The sequence below is a fragment of the Apteryx rowi genome, unplaced genomic scaffold, assembly GCF_003343035.1.
Source record: "Apteryx rowi isolate R43461 unplaced genomic scaffold, aptRow1 scaffold_90, whole genome shotgun sequence".
NCBI classification, from domain to species: domain Eukaryota; kingdom Metazoa; phylum Chordata; class Aves; order Apterygiformes; family Apterygidae; genus Apteryx; species Apteryx rowi.
The window spans coordinates 2,401,704-2,409,037 of NW_020451205.1; the positions used below are offsets into that span (position 1 = coordinate 2,401,704).

Below are 7,334 nucleotides of genomic sequence, written 5' to 3' on the forward strand. Positions count from 1 at the left end.
CCCCCGTGCCCGGGGCAGGGCTCCCCCATGGGCGCCGCGCTGCCGCCCTCCCCCCCCGGCGCCGACCCACCTGCCCGGTGCCGACTCCGACGCCGACGGTGCCGCCGCCGCTGCCCGCCCGGGAGGAAGCGGGGGAGGGGCGGCTGGGCCCGCCCCCGGGAAATTCCCAGCCTGACGGACAAGCGCCGCAGCCAATCGGCGCGGGGCGGCGGGTATATAAGGAGGGGGGCGGGGCAAAGCAGCCTGGTGACGGACGGGGCGCGGACTGGGCGTCCTGCGGGCACCCCGCGGCCTCCACCCCGCCTGGAGGGGGTGGTTGCTCTAGGGAGGCAACTTGGTGCCCCCAGGGGCTCTTCCCCCTCAGTCGCCGAGGGCATAGAGGGCTGTGCTGTGGTGGGGGGTTGGTGAGGAGCCCGGCTCCCCGGGGAGGCGGTGGGGAGAGCTGAGCTCCGGTGCCTGCAGCGCCTCATGGGAGAGTTTGACCCTTCTGGGATATTGGGTAAAAGTAGCAGATGTGTGGGGGGAAGGGAGCTAAGGAGGCTTCAGAGTGCTCCACTGCTGCGTGCCCAGGGTGGATGTTGCTGGGGATCCAGCGCTGCGGCGGCGGCAGAAGCGGCTGCTGGGGCTCTCAGCGATGCCAGGCTTCYCCTGGGCCACAAAGCCCCRGCAGAGGAGCGCCGCGTGCCCCGAAGGCAGCCTGTGCCTGCACTGCCTGCTCACAAGCTGTCCCAGGGCTACCAGCTCTTCCTCATTAGCAGCTGAGGCAGAGAGGGTTCCCCTCTGAGGAAGGAGGAGTCTGTCCCTCTGCCTTAAATTACATGAAAACAATTATAACCCTCCAGCTGGGCTGTTTCTTGTTAGCGATTCTTTTCCTCAGTGCTGCTGCTTTGATTATTGCATGTTCATGAACAGAAACAAGCCAGAAGAGCAAGGACTGTGAGGAACACCTTTTGGTTTCGCATAGGTCTTTGGGACTTGCCCACTAGCTACCTGACTTTCTTTCCTGTGTTGGTTTTGCCACAAGAAAGGTGTTACAGAATATATACAGAAAAACAGAAGCAGAGAAACCCTACTGTAAGTGAACATGCTGCTAGGTCTGCCTGCACCCGTTGGCTTTCCCTCCTGTCTGTAGCCGACTGCTACTGGGCTCTCTCAGAGGTGTCCTTTGCTAGAGGTCATGCTGTTTCCAGCTATCCCAGCCCTGGCTTCCTGCTCAGCTGTGTTAAGACAGCTCCAACACTTCTTGGCAATTAGAGGTTTTGGGGTACTGTCTGGGTAATAAAGAGTTTTTTTTAAAAAAAAAAATCCTTCCCCCAACTGCTCTTAGCTCCAACCAGAACGTTGCCCTTGAAGCCTGGCTGAGTTGTAAGACAGAGCTCAGTGGGTGCTGGGACCCTCATGGGCTGTTTGGGTGTTCTCACATCCAAGATCTTAAATGAGGACAAGAGAGGGAAGCATGGCTGTGCTCCAGAGCTGAGCATGCAGCTGTGATTGGAATCCGTAGGCTCACGGTGAACAGAGAAAACCTTTGCTTTTGTTCCCCAAATAGCTTGTAAACCTTCAGAAAACCTGGCTTCAAAGCTAAATGCAGTCCCACAGAATGAGAAAGCATCTTCTTTATAAGACAGTGTCTCAGCCTGCAAAAAATAGCCAAGCTCCGCTCTATTTCTGTGAGGAGACAAGAGGGGGTGGCCTGACTCTTATTTCCAGCTTTCCAGACTGACAGCCGAAAAGCTGCCTCCCTTCCCCTCTGCTCCATCTCAGACAAGTTCACACCAAGAAAAACACTGTGCTACTCACCGGGTTGGGGTGCAGAGGGGCTCGGAGAGGGAGAGCCCTTTCGTCCACACGCTCTCTAGCTGCAGTCCACAAATGCAGGAAGACCATCTCAGCTGAGTTTACTTTTAGGCATGGAGAAGGGGAATTCCCCGTGATGGAGGTCCCAGACAGCCTCTGTGTGGTTTTGGTAGGGAGCCAGGCACCATTTAAAGGGCTCTCCTTTGCCATTCTTTCCACACAAAGGGGGCAGCTGAACAGTTCCAGGTATTAGTCAGCAGAGGGAGGGAAGGAGGGGTCCGTCATCAAGGTTGGTGATTCACTTATGGACTACTAGAAAGGCTGGTTACATCATTTTCGTCACCTGGTTTCTGAGCAAGTCAACTGGGTTCGCAAATGCTTTGCRCTTCTCCCAAGGGAGAGCTGTTGCATCTTGCAGGGAGACGTTGTCATTGTCCAGCCTGCATTTCCATCCAAACATGCCATTCTTGGCCAAAACAGGAGGATGCTTCTCAGTGGGAGAGTAGGGAAGAGCTGGCTCCACTAGTGAAGCCAGACAGGTGATGTCACGGCAGAATTGCAGATAGTCCTGGAGACCTTCCACCGAGACATCTGATGGTTAGAACCAAAGCTGGAGCTGGYTGATGCTGGAATAAACACTGAAGACCCAAGCATTTCTGTATTACAGAGACCAGTTCCAGCTCTGAAATGCCTTGCCAGCAAACACAGCTTTGTACCTGGCAAGGTGTCTTTGCCCTACAGTTGTGAAGCATGCATGCAAAAAAGYTCTGTTGTAGTTTCACCAGTTTGGGTGGCGGTAGCACGGGTACCTGGCATGAGGGGTGAGCTTCCTTGGGGGCTGACACCCACCTGCAGCCTAGGCATCCCAGGACATGGTTAGTTGACACAGCACTCTCTTCTGCTGCATCTTCACCTCTCTAGCTAGCCGTGCAATGCTGGGTTAGGTCTCCACATGCAGTAAACAGCCCCGGTGGCCATGGGGAAAGAGCCTTGTCTGAGCACAGCCCTGAACTCCTCTCCCAAAGCATGGGGAGAGCGCTCCTCTCGGTCAGGGACATCCAGATCAGATTCCTCCTTCGATGACCCCAGGAGGATGGGGGACCCTTGTCTGGTGATTCTTAGAGCTGCGAGTTGACTGCTCTACTGAAAGGCCTGGTTGCTGCACTGGTGGGAGCACGCAGCTAAGCCCCAGGTTCTCCCAGTGCATCCAGAGAACATGCTGGGAGTGCGCCACGGCTGTGGAAACTTCTCTGTAAGGGCAGTGAAATCTCTATCTACACAGCTGTGCTGATATGAAGAGATTCACAGCATCTGAGTCATATTTGCCTCATTCCAGCCTGCCAGTGATGTTCAGGATCCCTTTTCATTAGTGTTACCCCACAGGACATGATACACCTGTTTGCCGTGCCACTGGGGCGTGAGCTGACTCTGACTTGGAAGCCAAGTGAATATATTAGCTAAAAGGCTGCTTATATTCACCCAGCACTGTGCTGCTGCCTGCACACATATGCACTTCCTTTTCTTTTTCCCCAGCTGACTGCTCTTTTTATTTCCATCTGAGGTTACCAACTCAGACTGGTCCAAAGGCCATCCTAAAAAGCCAGTGACCAGGACAGTGCCAGCTGATGCCAGAGGCTGTTGGTCCCATTGGTTTTTCCTCATTCCTCTGGTCCCTCAGTGCTCGCAGGAGAGAAAACTCACCTGACAGCAGCTATGATTCACTAGAACACAAGTGGCTCTGAAGATGAGTTCATAGTTGCCATTTTTACATGCTAGGGTTTTTTGGCGTGGAGAGGTGGGCTATGAAGTTAGAAGTCAGCACCTTCAGCTGAGGCTTATTCACGTGAGGTCACTGCCTCTGTTTGCTGCTGTACCAGGCTTTGCTGCAGGGAGCAGGGCGAGAGGGTGCATGAATGGGCTGGTACAGGTGTATGAGCTCTCCTCTTGCTGCCTGCCCCTCTGCTCCTGCTTCTTTCTATCCAGGCTTTGTCTGGGTTGTCGCTTCTCAGAGCTGGGTGGGAGGTGAGCATGTCTGGGACTGCCTGCAGTGCAAATCCCACATGGAGGGCCCAGCAGCCCAAGGCAACCAATAAATCCACTGATCCTAAATACTGCTAGTCAAGCAGTGCATTTAAACCCTGCTAGGGCAGAAGCTATGGTGTGAGGAGGCCAGCCAGAGTCTGGTTGTTCAGGGTGGCTATGCTGGAGAGCTGACCCAGGAGCAATGGAGGAGCAGAGGGGCAGCTGCAGAGCAGGCCGCAGGCACAGCCGGTTGGTGTGGTGCCCCAGGGACGTTTGTGGATTTAGATGGGCTCAAGGCCATGGGGGTGCTGCTGTTTAGTGCCTGTTGACATCAAAAGTGGGTTTCACTCAGGGTTGCTGTTTATATCGCGCTGATCTGATGTGTTCTGGTGCTTCGGTAGGGGAAGGAAAGCAGAAGGACGACAATGACGCTTTCAGAGCTCGGGAGGAAGCTTCGGCCACAGAAGGGGATTTCCAGAACACTGTGATCTGCTGCCTATGCAAATTAGGAACTCAAATTAACCTGGCAGGATGGGAGGGCTCTGGGATGGAGGGCAAGGGAGAGAGGTGATGGAAGAGGGAGGGAAAGAAGAGAAAGGAAAGAGCAGGCTACTGGGAGAGGGAGAAAAGACGGAAGGAATGTGAAAAGAGTCAGAACAGGAGAGAGGTCAGCAGAGGGATGGAGAAAAGAGAAGTTGGGGAGGGATCTTGCTCCTCCAGACCTCCTGCAGAGCCCTGCCTTTGCAGGGGGTCAGAGTTGCATGGTGACTTTCCATGGATGCTGAGCTTCTTTCGCTTTGCTTGTTTTTCCCTCTTGTTGAAGGGGAGCTGCCTTCTCCCTCTGGCATGTGAGACAGGCTCCATATCTCCCACTTCACAGGAGGAAATTGCTACCCCTGACCTTCCTCCAAAGCCTTTCCATCCTCCTCCTCCCTCCTCCATGATCAGCAGGGACCAGATTATGGTGGCACCTGGTGCAGTCCTGCCAGCAGATGTACCACAAACAGTGAGAACCAGGTCCCAGAAGGCCTCAAAGGATTTGCTTGCATGCCTTAAGCTTTGAAGTACTTGCAGTCCCGATCTGCAAGATCAACAACACACACAACGGATTTTCCCCTTTTCCTCTCTCCCTTGGCCGTGTTTCATCCAGTTGTCATGCCTGAGAAATGGCCTTGTCAGCAGGCATCATGTCCTGCAATGACAGCTCCGTGGAGAACAGGAGGCAGAGAACAGCCTTGGGGCTCAGCACCACACACAACTCAGGCGACGGAGGTGACATGGGAGGAATAACATTGTGGCTTAATATGATCACACAGTACCATCATGCCGGTAGCAGGTTTATGGCACACAAAGAGCCTCTCTGTCTCTAGGCTGCTCTCTGTGACACGAGTTTCTGGCTTTATCCGCTGGCTGGGGAAAAACAAGTTGTCTCATGTACCAGCCATTCCCCTGTGTTGGGGCACTGTGGGAAATGGGTCACCCAGTGAGCAGCACACAGATATGAGGGTCAATGCTGCTTCCTCCTCCTTTGGCAAGGAAAAAGGAATAGATAAAGAGAAAAACTCTGCCAGCTCACAAGACTCAAAGCCCTGGCTGCGTTTCTCCCTCTGGAGGATGGGGAAGACTGCGGATGAGGTGGAAGTGGCTCACTGAGATTGCAGCGTGGTGCCAGGTCAAGGACAGAGACCAATGTCCCGTGTGTCTCTGTGCACCAAACATGACTCCTCCCAGGGTCTGGTGGCCCCAGCAGCTGACTCAGAGGGAGAGGTTTGACCCTCCACACACAGAACACAGGCTCTTGGGGTTTTTTGGATGTTGCAACCTGTGAAATCTAGTGCTGGCTTTGCCTGGAAGCAAGCCCTTGCTACCAGCATTGCAGGTCAATGTGCAGAACAGCTGTACCCTGAGAGCCGGTGTGCAAATCCCTGACCCCAGGGATAGCTTTTCTGCAGGGATGCTGAAGACCTGAAGTGTGGATAGCCAGCACAAACCTACCTTCAAACCTTGCCCTGGTGACAACCTTCCTAATTCTTCCCCCTTTTTTGTTCCCATCGTTTTGTCCTCACCTTTCCTTTCATTGCTTGTCTTAAACTGCTTTCCTTCTTGTGGATCACAGAGGCAAGGCATGAGATGTGCCATTATTTGCCCTCAAACTGGGCAGGATTGGAGTCAGCAGGTGGAGCGGAGACATTCCTGGAGGAGTTGTGCTATAAGGTGCATTTTCTGTAGAGACTGGGATGCTATAGGGATAGAAGCTGTCTGTAGGGACTCTGACCTACTTGTTTATAGAGGATTGTCATAGGCAAAACAGTCGCAACCCCAAGGAATTTTGCTGAATTTAATTTATTGCTATTTAACACAAATTTCTAATCACCGATTTGGATACTGAGAGAAAAGGAAACATAAACAATTGAGCAAACAGTTAAGTAAACACCTTTCTTCTTCCTTTCTCAGGCTCAGCTTAAGCCAAACACGCATCCTCCCCAGTTCCTAGCCTCAATTTCCATTGTYTTCACCACAGGTTACACTTAGTCCATCCCAATTCCTTCGATGAGGCAATGGGTGGTGCAGGAGGTCAGGGTTGTGAGTTTAACTGTTTTTGTCTGCCCCGTCTCTGTGCTGCTTACTGGGTTTCTTCCACTGCTTTGTACAATGGAGAGGTACATTTAAAACCAGGCTCCAGAGCCTCTGTCATTGTGCTGCCATCCTGTGCATGGCTTGGTTTGCTTGGAGCCCTGTAAAAGCAACACACCAGCCCAGCACTTCCTCCTTCCTCACGGCTGCTTTTAACCAGAGATATTTTCTTTCTCTGGGCCTGGTGTGGAGTCCTTGGAAAGAGATGGAGTTAAATCACCTCATCCCTCACTGCAGCCGACTCCCCAGAGTAGGAAGGCAGGGGGTGCTCCTTGGAGGGTTCATTGAGCTGGCACTGGGAGATGCATTACTGCAATGCACGACATCAGACAGGAGCAGTTCTCTGAACAAGAGCTGGCTGCAGATTAATCATCCTCAAAAGATGGCATTGGGGTGAGAAACAGAGAACCCTTCCCCTGTGCAGAATGACTCCTAGGGCCATGCTTGTGCTTCCCAAGCAGCCTTCATTCTCCTAGGATTGCCTTCATGATGGGCAGCTCTTTGCTGATAGCTGTTCCTCAGGGTTTTGGAGGTGTTGTAGGGTGGCTGAGCCCCCCATGCTCACAGCGCGTGGCTGTTCCAACCTGTTTGCAGTCTCCATCATAGGGCAGCCCACCCTGAATAGCCCCAGATATGCTACCAACCACGGCAATGCAAAGGCAAGATGCTTAACTATCCGATGCTTAAACAGGATATGCTTAAATATGCTTAAATATTTGCAGTGATTAAAATGCTGCTGGCTGGTTTTTGCTCCAGCTGTAGCACAGCTGCTGGAGATGGATTACTGCAGCACTGGGGGCTAGGTAACAGGAGGAAGGCCTTTCAGCAGCAGGCATTTTCAGGAGAAGTCTTCCAGGAGATGGAGTCCCTTCAAGGAGGAA

General features: G+C 53.0%; 1 protein-coding gene across 2 annotated transcripts in view; it reads right to left on the minus strand.

Moving 5' to 3' along the window:
• The window catches only part of TNIP1 (TNFAIP3 interacting protein 1), a 24,367-nt gene extending 24,213 nt beyond the window's left edge, over positions 1-154 (minus strand). For both annotated transcript variants that reach the window (XM_026091388.1, XM_026091386.1), the window contains exon 1: positions 71-154. The gene's annotated coding sequence lies outside the window, so the exon portion shown is untranslated. The remainder of the gene's footprint in view (positions 1-70) is intronic.
• Between the last annotated feature and the right edge of the window lie 7,180 nt (positions 155-7,334).